The 11437-nt window shown below is 29.7% G+C and overlaps 1 protein-coding gene across 8 annotated transcripts in view; it reads right to left on the bottom strand.

Moving 5' to 3' along the window:
* Positions 1–9073, bottom strand: part of LOC131034789 (protein STICHEL-like 3) — a 105071-nt gene extending 95998 nt beyond the window's left edge. For 4 of the 8 annotated variants that reach the window (XM_057966377.2, XM_057966378.2, XM_057966380.2 and 1 more), the window contains exons 1-2: positions 8829–8972; positions 7306–7386 (exon numbers count right to left, since the gene is read on the bottom strand). The gene's annotated coding sequence lies outside the window, so the exon portion shown is untranslated. Of the gene's footprint in view, positions 1–7305; positions 7387–8828; positions 8981–9057 lie in introns of those variants that run through there. The other 4 variants (XM_057966381.2, XM_057966390.2, XM_057966389.2 and 1 more) reach the window with 4 other exon arrangements.
* Between the last annotated feature and the right edge of the window lie 2364 nt (positions 9074–11437).

Raw genomic sequence — 11437 nt, 5'->3', positions numbered from 1 at the left:
TTGTTTACTCTTTCTAAAAAGGTCATTTTCCATTATTCATTTATCCTCTCTCTTTTATGGTCCTCATGTCCCTTGCATTATGTTTCTTTTAATTATTTTTCTTGGTAGTTTTAAAATATATATGACCAATCTTTATTTTTGCACAAATTGTTGGCATCGAGTGTTATTATAATAAATCTTGCATTTTGTACATTTTTTAGTAACACTTTATGAAAAGTTATGAAATAATTACTTGAAGTTACCTATAGTTGAAAGGAATGTTTATAACAATTTTGTGTTAAAGGAATATTACACAACTCATGATACCTACATGCTATTTATTTGAATTTCATTTGTTGCAACACATACCATGGCAATCCAACTCTTTAGGGAATATTGTGTCATAGAATGAAGTGCATTTCTCTATATTATATGCTATATCATAAGGTATGTCTTTCATGTCTATGGCGATTAAACCATTTGTTTATGTCTAAGGATCATATGAGAAAGAATTGGACAAGGAAAGAGTGCAAATAGTTTTGAAAAATGATAAATGTACACACAACACTTGAGAAGTTGAGGATGCAAGTCATTTGCCAATGCACTAGATGCCATCTATCAACACTAGTGCCAATTGTGCTAAGTTTTGTAAGTATGATTATGCAATTAGGTGGGGATGTTCATCACTACTCCAGTCTGGCATGTGACATCAACTAGAGTAAATGCACCAATTTGAAATCATTCCCTTTATTGTGTGTGAATATAATATAAATTAATGAGCATAAGGAATGAGGTGTCATAGTTGTTCAATGCAATCATTTGGAAGGTTGTACGTGATAGAGTTATTCCTTGAGTTTAAGAATAGCATGTCATAAAGCTCACCTTTTATATTGGTCAATTTAATTGACAAAGCTCAACATAAAACTTTAAAATGTAAAGTGGCCATAAAGGCATGTCAAGTCAATAAGAAAAGATGGCAAAGAATGTCTTTTCACCTGTAATGGAATGAAGATTAATGAGGTGGAGAATTTAGGAAGTCCAAGTGCACATTGATTAATGAGTGACAATTTGGTTCACATTTATCAACCCTCACTATTGTGGATGCGTATATATCCACCATTTTATGCCAAGGAATTTATTGAGCAAATTATTCATATCAAGGCTCTACTAAAATTACTCTACCTTTTTAAAATTAGTAATGCATTCTAATTTGTTTTAATAGTAGTATGTAGTGAATTTTGAAGACATATGTCCATTTACTGAAATAATAAAAAGTATACGACCAAGAGTTTTGTTACTTGCATGTGTATATAAACTTGTGAGTTAGTCATCAGAATGGGTTAGAAGACTACTAATGAACAACCCAAACTAGGATAAGAAAATGTCAACAATCAAGACGCAAATATTGAGGTCAAGTTGGAATTTGGATTCTACTTCATACACATTGTCAGTGGTTGTGTCAAAAAGGAAGAGTTGTAGGAAAATTTAAGACTTGTAAGCTATTGGATATGAAACACTATTGAAAAGAATGAGTTGTTGATCATGAAAGACATAGGCATTGATGTGATCCAATATGATACGTGAATGAAGTAACTTGGAAATGGAATGTGGGTGGCAATGCCCTTGCCCAAGCAAAGATCATTTACTTGTGTTGTTTAACATATTTTGAAACATTAAAAAGGTTAGTGCCCTTTATGCTTAGTTGATTCTATGGAGCAATCTTGTATTTAAATGTAAAATCTGTATTGTTGTCACACCCATCCCCATTTGAGCTTCCTAGATTACCTTACATGCAAGCCTTAGATCAGTTGTTAAAAGATTTTGAAGTCATAACAGATACAGAAATTGGACGTTGCCAACGTATAGAGTGGATAGTGAATGCAGAAGTTGTGGTTAAAAAGTAGTGATATTGTTGGCGTATTCATTTGAGTTACTTGTTAGTTATTCGACAAGATTTTGTGCAAGTCTACTATAAATGAACTTTTCCTACTAGAAATATTTGTCAACTATTGGGAATATTGTTGTCATATATGACTTTGCCACTTATCTACCTAATGGTATGATATTAAAAGAGAATTGCTTTCAAATGTTGCTCATCCTACATAGTGAGATATTTTGGGTATCCCAATGACAATTCCTCTACTCATGACATTATGAATCAATCCTACATCTTTGAGACTCTATCTTCAAACCACCAATATAAAAGATATAACACAACATTATACCCTTATACATTAATAAATAATTTTATTTTTAATTTTTTACCAAATTCTACCTGACTGTAAAACTTTGTATATCACCATTTTTGTCATGTGATATACCTTAATGTAGGAGGAAGCATCAAGGAGAAGTGTAAATTATCCCCGTGGAGGTAGACAATGTGCTAATGTGCCGGTACAAAGTAAAGTGCTCATGGAGACTACACAACAAAATAGGAAACAAGACAAACGGAAAGGCTCAATGCTTGAACCCCTACTCAAAAAGCATTCATATTTAGTATAAGGAATATAGAGAAAAGCCAAGAAGGAAAGGCAACAACAAACAATCGAGCCAACTATAAAAGCCACCCAACAACGAGCCAAATGTCTAATTGATTACTCTAATACTTATGAATACTTATGAATGAGCCAAATGTCTAATTGATTACCTGTTGGACAAAAAAATGAATCTATTATGTAAGAATCCAAAGCACTCGACATCTTACAACCAACTGCATGGTTATTTTCAATATGGATTCTTTGAATCATAGTGTTTGTTCCTCTAGGGCAAAGTAAGTGAACCTCAAAGTTGTAAAAGTGACAAATACCTTCACGATTTTCGGTGGCCACATTTTCCACAAATTTGGGGCGTTGCTATAAGTTGGCACACTTCATATGGTGGATGTCATTGCTCATTTCAAAGCGTCGATGACAGGTGGAAATCCTCGCCTTACTCTTTTTAACACACCAAAAGATGTGTATCGACTTAATGATGGATTTTTTAGTTTCGTTGCAAAGATCATACACCTTCCTTCATCATACCAACCATAACCAACATGTACTTGAGCCAAATAACATAATTATTATGGATGAGTTTCCGGTGATAAGGAGGAATGATGCAACGATGGTCAAGTAACTTGAAAGTATATTTAAAATTTTAGAAATACTTTTCAAGACCCGAATCCCCAACAAATTTATATTACCAAGAAGATTAATCCAGCCATGAGTGAAGGAAATGATGCCATTTCATGTGTAAAATATTACATCACCGTAAAGACAACATGATGTGCTCTTTTTAATTAGAGAATTTGAAATATCTTATAATGTTCTTTTCATTATGGTATTGAGTAGTATTTGTTTTTTTATATTGGTTGGTTTTTTTTAGAGCTTTCACATTCAATAAAATTTGAGTTTCTGTTTTAATGATTGAACTTCATAGTTGATCAAAGGATAATAATTTTTTTTGGGTATAATATTTTTTATATATTCTCTCCTCCTTCATATCATTTGTGCTGAAGTCAATTTTAGAAACATCATTCTTCTATTTTGGTTTATTATTGTAAATATTTATTTTCAGAAATAAATTTTTCAATTAAAAATTGTAAAATATATATACTTGATGAATATCTATACTACTCATAAATTTTAATATTAATATAACATAAAGTAATAATTTTGTTTTAAATTAAACTATTTTTTAATTAATAAAAAAAATTTAAATTTTAAACTTTTATTTTTCATAAATAAATGTTTACAATTTGTATATAATATTTTTTTCATAAAAATAACAAATAACCATCCTATTTAAAAATAATAATTTTGTTTTAAAATTAAACAATTTTTTATTAATAAAAAAATTAAATTTTAAACTTTTATTTTTCATAAATAAATGTTTACAATTTGTATATAATATTTTTTTCATAAAAATAATAAATAATCATCTTATTTAAAAATAATTTAAAAAAAAAAACTTTTAAACCATTTGATCATTAAAAAAATTCAAAATAACAATATTTATGACATTTAAATTATTTTCTACCATCATCTATTTTAAAAGAGTAAATGTGTCAATACTTGATTGAACTTGAAAAATTATAAAAGTTATGTTATTCTGCCTTATAAAATTTATATATATATTTTTAAATTATTTTTTTGAGATTTTAAAATTATTTTTTTAACTCAAATGATTTTTTTGGTTTTTTATATATGAATTATCTTGTCTTCTTTCCTAGGTTATAATAAATGGTATTTGTATGGAGATGTTTTCTAAATCACACAAGAAGGCTAGAATTGTAATAGGTAATGTATGAACATGAGCTGACAACGATGGAAAATAATTTTGTTTCTTTATAGTTGGAAGACCATGTTGCTTCCCCCTTAACTAGAAATGTGTGTTGGTAAATAGTTTTTCATGATACTTATCCTTGCAATCATCACTACGCTGCGCTCTTTCACACCCTTTTAATTAGACTAGACTGCACTACTTATCCTTTGGCATCATCAACTTTCCTACCATAACTCACATCTATATCTTATTTGGAGATTAGGGATATGCAGGATTCATAGAGCTCTAGGAGGCAAACAAAATTCGATAATATATTTATGAAAATTGGTGTTGAAATTTTTAATCGATGTCTCTATGATCAATTGTTATATAATTTTGATTCAAGTGTAGATGCATTAAAAAAATGATGTTAGTGCTAAGAAATAAAAGGTGTTCATTATAGTTTCTTTTAGCTTAGTATTAAGAATAAATAGATGTTTATTTTACCAATTTTATTTCAAATTATAATTTAGTTGAAATTGTTAGGTTAATTAAACATTCTTACTATAATAAATTAATAAAAATTTGATTATAAATAAATTTAGTAAATATAAGCTTTTGGTTCATTTTATTTAAAGATTAATATTAAATATAATTTGATATTTAGTGAAAATATCATTATCATGAAAATAAAGGAAGTGTGAGGTTCTATAATGAATGGTTCATGAGGTATAATATAAAGATTTTGTAAATTTTATGATTAAATTTATTTGAATTGAAAGAACTTCCTAAGATTTTTTTTGGCTTCATCCATGCAAACATAACTTGAATGTAACGGATACTAAATAGACTATTCATATTGGTAACGAGTAAGTGTAGTGTTCTCCAAATTTTGTATTAGATTTCTAGCTACAATATTATAAGTGCCTCTATAATCTCGTTAATCAAATATTTAGTTGCATGTATGCTTAGTTTATTACTTTTGTATCTATTTACCATATATTATTCTTCTCTACCTTAAGTTTGTTTCTTGACTAAAAAACAAGATCATGTGTAATAGAAACCAAAATACAAGAGCAATGTTAATCTAACTAGCTTTTTCCTATCTCTATTAATTTACTTGGTCTTTTCTTTCTTTTTCAACATTTTCCAATGTTCCATGGCATTTCTAAGATAAAGAAGACAAATGAATGTTATATACACATACATATATATGTGGACACATAGATATATATACATAATGTATACACACATAGATGTATGTGTGTGTGTGCGTGTGTGTGTGCATTATGTATATATCAAATATATATAATATTTCTTAAAATATTAATAATATAAATAAATAAAAAATAACATATTTACAAATGACATGTCTAATCTATAGAACTAAACCACTCAAAAATACTATCTAGGAATCCAAATTGTCCTTTTTAAGAATAAGAGTGGATGAGCATGTGGTCCTAAGGGCACATTGTTTGGAGAGCATTGAAAAATGTCAAGGAAACTATTATTTTCAACTTCCCTAAAGTGCCTTAGGAGCCACTTATAAATTTGGCAAAGAATCATTATATCAAACAAAAGCATGGTGTGTTTTAAAGTGACTGCCTTCAAACCATAAGTTGTATTTGTGTAAGTAATGTGAATATTCAAAAAAGTGTTTCCTTTCTCTTAGAAATAACGATTAAGATGACTGTGAGTGACAATCTATATGAATAAGTGAGTTACATAGAAGATGTGTTTAAGGTTTCATAAGAGATGTGGCAAATTGTGGTTTTGAGGGCATCTCATGTTGTTTTGTGTCTTGAGAATGGGTGAAGACGAAACACGTGGCTGGGGTAAGAATGTGGTTCTTTGTAGTTGTGTTATTTATTCTATCATAATTTTCATTTCTCTATTCCTTATCATTGCTCTTCATAAGCTTAAGTCGTAATAATCTATTTGTATAAGATTCACTAGACCTTTGTCATATTATCTATCTAAAATTATATTTATAAATTAATTGAAATTCATAATTATGTATATTTTATGTATATTTGATTGTATTTATTAATTAGTTAAAATTAACAAATACAATCAAATATACATCGAAAATATATAATTATGAATTTCAATTAATTAATCAATAAACTTCTGGTGATTAATTTCACACCAAAATAAATAGCTCATAAATAATTTCACGGTCGTTGTTATTATACTCTTGAACCTATTAACGATGCCAGTTTAATACCTAAATACAGTCAAATGAACATCTGCCATATCCAATAGACACCGACCTTCGGTTGTTCCCTTCCCTCACTCTTCAATACGAACAATTCTACTTTATTCCCTCAAACTTGTGGAAGTGCGTGCCAAAACCTCATCCTAACTCTTTCCTCGGCTCGTCATCGAAGTTTTTAACACCCCAATACATTCCTTCTGAGTTAGCCCTTCATTTTCCAACCTCTCCCAAGTATTCAAAAACAGGGGAATATCATAGCGGGCTAATAGAAGGGACTATGAAAGATCTGGACCGCGGAAGAACGATCAGATTCCGCATCAGAGAGCTCTCTTGAGACATTCTCCTTGGCTTCTCCATGGGAAATGATTCTTTAAATGTATACAAATCAGTTGCGTACAAGTTTAATGGAGTGCAGGTACAACACAGGCGTTCTGGTCATGATAGAATTAAAATCACAACTAGTTTCTAAGCAGATAAGAGAATGAAACAACAAAGTACCCGGGCATTTTTATGCAACTTAAATGGGACTAAAAATAACATTGGAAAAAGTCATAAAACGGAGTACCCTCTGTTCCTCTCTATTTCAGTATTTAGCCTATTCAAGTAACAGGAAGGCTCCAAACAACACTACTGTAGTGAGAATGTTTGCTTTGCATTTAGAATAAATGACTTTAAATATTTACCCAATTTAAGTAATAGGTAAGCTCTAAATAATACTAGAGTAAGGAGAATTTCAGCTTTTGCATTTAGAATAAATTTCTTTAAATGTTTACCCAAATCAAGTAATAGGTAGACTCTGAATACTACTATTGTAATGAGAATTTCAGCTTTGCTTTAGAATAAAGTGAGTGTATTATTATACTCACCAGTAAGAAACGACATATCTGATGTTGCTGAATAGTACAAACCAGCGCCAATTATAGTTTTGCTCTGTCTGCTATTCGAACCTGAAACACGAAGTATATAACAGGGAACAAATCTTAAGTTTATCTTGAAAGAAATCAAAGGAGAACTGCAAAGCAAAAAATAACCCTCAAAACCCAGTTAAATTCTGAAAAGGAACTCTATAAAACTCATTAAAACGGCTCATGTCAGCTCAAAACTCCCTTTAAGATGAATACTGATGACCTAAATGGAATGAAAGCCAAATTATAAAGTCGCTAAACAGAGCTCTGCCATTTTTGTTTCCTACTAGTTGAGTATTAAATAGTCTAAAGTAGTAACTGACACAAGCTTCTTTTGCTCCTTGCAGATAGCCATGAACCATTTAAACTTTTTCCCTTTACAGATAGGTTTAGTCAGAAGAAAGCTTTTAATTATTTTTAGTCAAATTAGTCGGAGAGAATACTGTTTTATGAGTATAAATTCAAGCTACCCAAAATATGCCACAAATTTTGCAAAATGATTTTGTGGACTGAAAAATAAGTAGTTGTCTTCTCAACAGGGTCGAAGATAGAGTTATATCTTTCCATTACTCTAATATTCCATATAAACTGACGACTTCCAGTTCAAGATGATCACTAAGAAGTTGTTTTCTCAACAGGGTCGAAGATAGAGTTCTATCTTTTCATTACTCTAATATTCCATATAAAGTGATGACTTGCCAGTTCAAGATGATCACGGAGATAGGTCTAAGCAAGTATTCTAAATTTAAAATAAAAAGCTTATGATAAGCTCAAATAATGCACTGCACCTTCAACATTCTGTATTTCACTTGCAAAAATAAAGCTCTAAATGGAAAAAGAACCGGCTAAAAATTGTTTTTATATTGATGTGAGGCTGTACAATCTCATTTCCGAACCCTAAGGAAATTGAACACTGGACTTTATCTGCCCAAACTTTGAACTGAAATTGTTAATAACAATACTAAGTTGAAACTATAATCTGACAATATCCCCTTAAAATTGATTTATTTGATCATAATGCGTCAATTTGTTGTAAAAGTATCTCCATTACTCTAAACATTATCTCGCTGTGGTAACGATCCAGACTTGAATTTCACGTTAAATTAAACCTCCTTTTCTTTTTTCCTTCTAATGATCACTGAATTCTGAAAGATTTTAAAGAATCTTAAACAAAAAAAAGTCCGTAAATTTATGATTCTAGTTCCTAATATAGTTTGCTTTGTTAATGATCACTCAACTGGAGAAAAATCTAGAAAATTTAACTGCAATTTGTACCTGAATAAATCAAAATATTGCAATATAATCAACAAATCAGCTTAATTTATAGTCCAGAGCATACAGGAAAACTTCTGAAAATCTCAAAGAAGCCTAAAATAAATCCTACCAAACAATGTGCCGAATCCCTTGCATAATTTTACATTGTAAAGGCAAAAAAACTTCTCGAACAAAACCCCAGAGAGTACAAAAAAATGCTCAAGCTTTACCTTCAGACATGAAGGAACCACCACTAATAATCGCCTGAAATAGCTTCGAATTTTCGCCTGAAACGCATGCCTGTGCAAATAAGCAACCAAACTTCAACCTCCTCAAATATAATCGACTTGCAGAGGCTCATTATTTTGTACTGCAACTTCCCCTAAAAAATATTTATATACATAATTAAATTAAACAGTCGAACTCTGCTGCAGAAATAAAATGACAGGGACTACACACACTTTCTGGAGCCCACTCCTCCTTTCTATGCTCACCCTGCAATTCTGTCATCAAAACTCAACCGTATATATATTTAAGTATATATCCCCGACCATTTTAAAAGCCTTTCGTTTTTCTTACCTGACTCGTGATTAAAAATCGCACATGTTATGTGAATCCCATGGTACGAGAGCCTTGACATAGAACCTCTGATCCACAAGCTTCGGAAAAGATGCATGGAGTTTATGGATTGCTCTGGACATAATAATAGTACCGAGAACGACCATAAAAAAATAATGGGAGGGATGGGGATGATGGGGTACTCGTGATCATGGGGAATGAAGAGTTCATGGAAAAATCAGAAATTATATAAAATGTATTATTCCATTCTTGATGTAGAGCGACAAAAGACACAGTTTTGACATAAAAATTCGAAGAGCGTCTTGACTGAATATGCTTTCACACATTTTCCTTGTTTATCTTTTGTTTTGTTTTTATGTATTTGTTGGTCTCTTAAATTTTGAGGTTTATGTATGAGCTGTTTTCTGAAAAAATTGTACATTGAAAAGAAAGCTCATAAGTTTTAAATTTTATAGAATATAATAAGATATATATATGTCATACTGAAGTAAATTATTTCTTGGATGATAGAAGTACGAGGTAAAAAATTTATATTTTAATTTAAATTACCAAGCACTATAGAGATTTGTGTCTAGTTGATTTGTTTGTTTGAGTTTCAAGATTCACATCTAAGTTTTTTAAATTTTACTTTCAAAAGAAAGGTCATAAATTTGAATTTTATAGGAGATAATAAGATATCTATTTTTATATTTAGATATAGTTGAGTATATTTTAGATGGTAAAAGTATGAGATAATTGTACATGCTATAAATTGGTTAAATCAAATTAAATTACTCAAACATCATAAATTATAAAATAATAATAAGATATTTATTTTTTATATTTAGACATAGTTGAATATATTTTAGATGGTAAAAGTATGAGATAATTTTTTTTTTTGATAGGTAATGGGTTGAAGTTGATAAAGTGTACATACCCTACCCCCTTATGGATTTAAACTTGTGACCTCTCTTTGAAGAGCACACGTTCTCCACCACTAGGCCAACTCAGGTTGTACAAAAATATGAGATAATTGTATATACTATAAATTGGCTAAATTAAATTAAATTGCTCAAACATCATAAATTATAAAATAACAAGATCTTTCTTTTCATAATAGAGTTATTTGACTCTATGTTGTCTTGAGTTGTTATTTTGATGGAGGATTTTATATCAAACATAGTTTCGTTTAGCTACCCAAGGCATGGGCTTGAGCCATAGGTTGAACCTCTTCAACTAATAGCCAAGGACTATGGGATACCCATTCCACCAAAGTTGTATGGGACACAATCTCGACCTCATCCATTATGATGCCAAAACCTTGCACTCAACAAGAGTTGGACTCATTCAAAACCATTCAACTTCACAACAAACAAAAGATCCATCGACACGCATATATAGTTAAATATTTCTTAAATGATTAAAATATGAGATAAAATTATATACTATAAACCATCTAAACTAAACTAAACTAAATTGTTTCAACATCTAAAAAAGACAAGAGGCCTTTCATAATTTATTTCATCAAAATTAACAAATTTGAAAAATCAAGATTAACTATTGAATCACAATAATTTTGTGCTAGATCAATTATCCAAAAAAATACAATGTGGTAAATTGTTTCCTAAACAAGCGATGATAGGCTCATATTTTATGGTAAATACTTATTTTTAAAATTTAATTATTATTTTGTTTTTAGATTTTTGGTATTGGACTCAAGGGCTTATTCACAATATTTTTGTCTAAAAATTAGATTCACAATATTTTTGTCTAAAAATTTGAAGGATGAAGAATTAAGCATAAATTTTATAAAATTTATTTGTGTGCCTTATCTCTTTGTGAATGATAAATTATGGGCGATGACTTCTCACCCATAACAAGACTACAAGAATTTGGATGCTTTGAACTTTTTAAATAATTTCTTATAATATATTTATATAATTTTGTGTGTTAGTTGCAATAGGTATTAGATAGATTAATTCAATTTATAAAGAGGTTATATGCATATATGTAAATTTAGAGTTCATGAAGTGTTTTTATAGTAAAGTTTATGAGGAAAGGATTATGGATGAAATTTAGGGTTCTTTGATTTGTTTATTTTTATTAATCAAAATTGAATAATAAATAAAGAGAAATGACAACAATCTACAAAAAGGACTGCAAAGAAAATAGAACTAAAGAAATACAATGATCAATCTTAAGGGAATCAATCAACAAATAACAGTAGATTACAAGACCCAAGATAATCTACATTCATACAAGTATCAACATCAACAATTTG

The sequence above is a fragment of the Cryptomeria japonica genome, chromosome 3 (genome assembly GCF_030272615.1).
Source record: "Cryptomeria japonica chromosome 3, Sugi_1.0, whole genome shotgun sequence".
NCBI classification, from domain to species: Eukaryota; Viridiplantae; Streptophyta; class Pinopsida; order Cupressales; family Cupressaceae; genus Cryptomeria; species Cryptomeria japonica.
The sequence above is the reverse complement of the archived record's forward strand: the minus strand, read 5'-3'. Positions and strand labels throughout refer to the sequence as shown.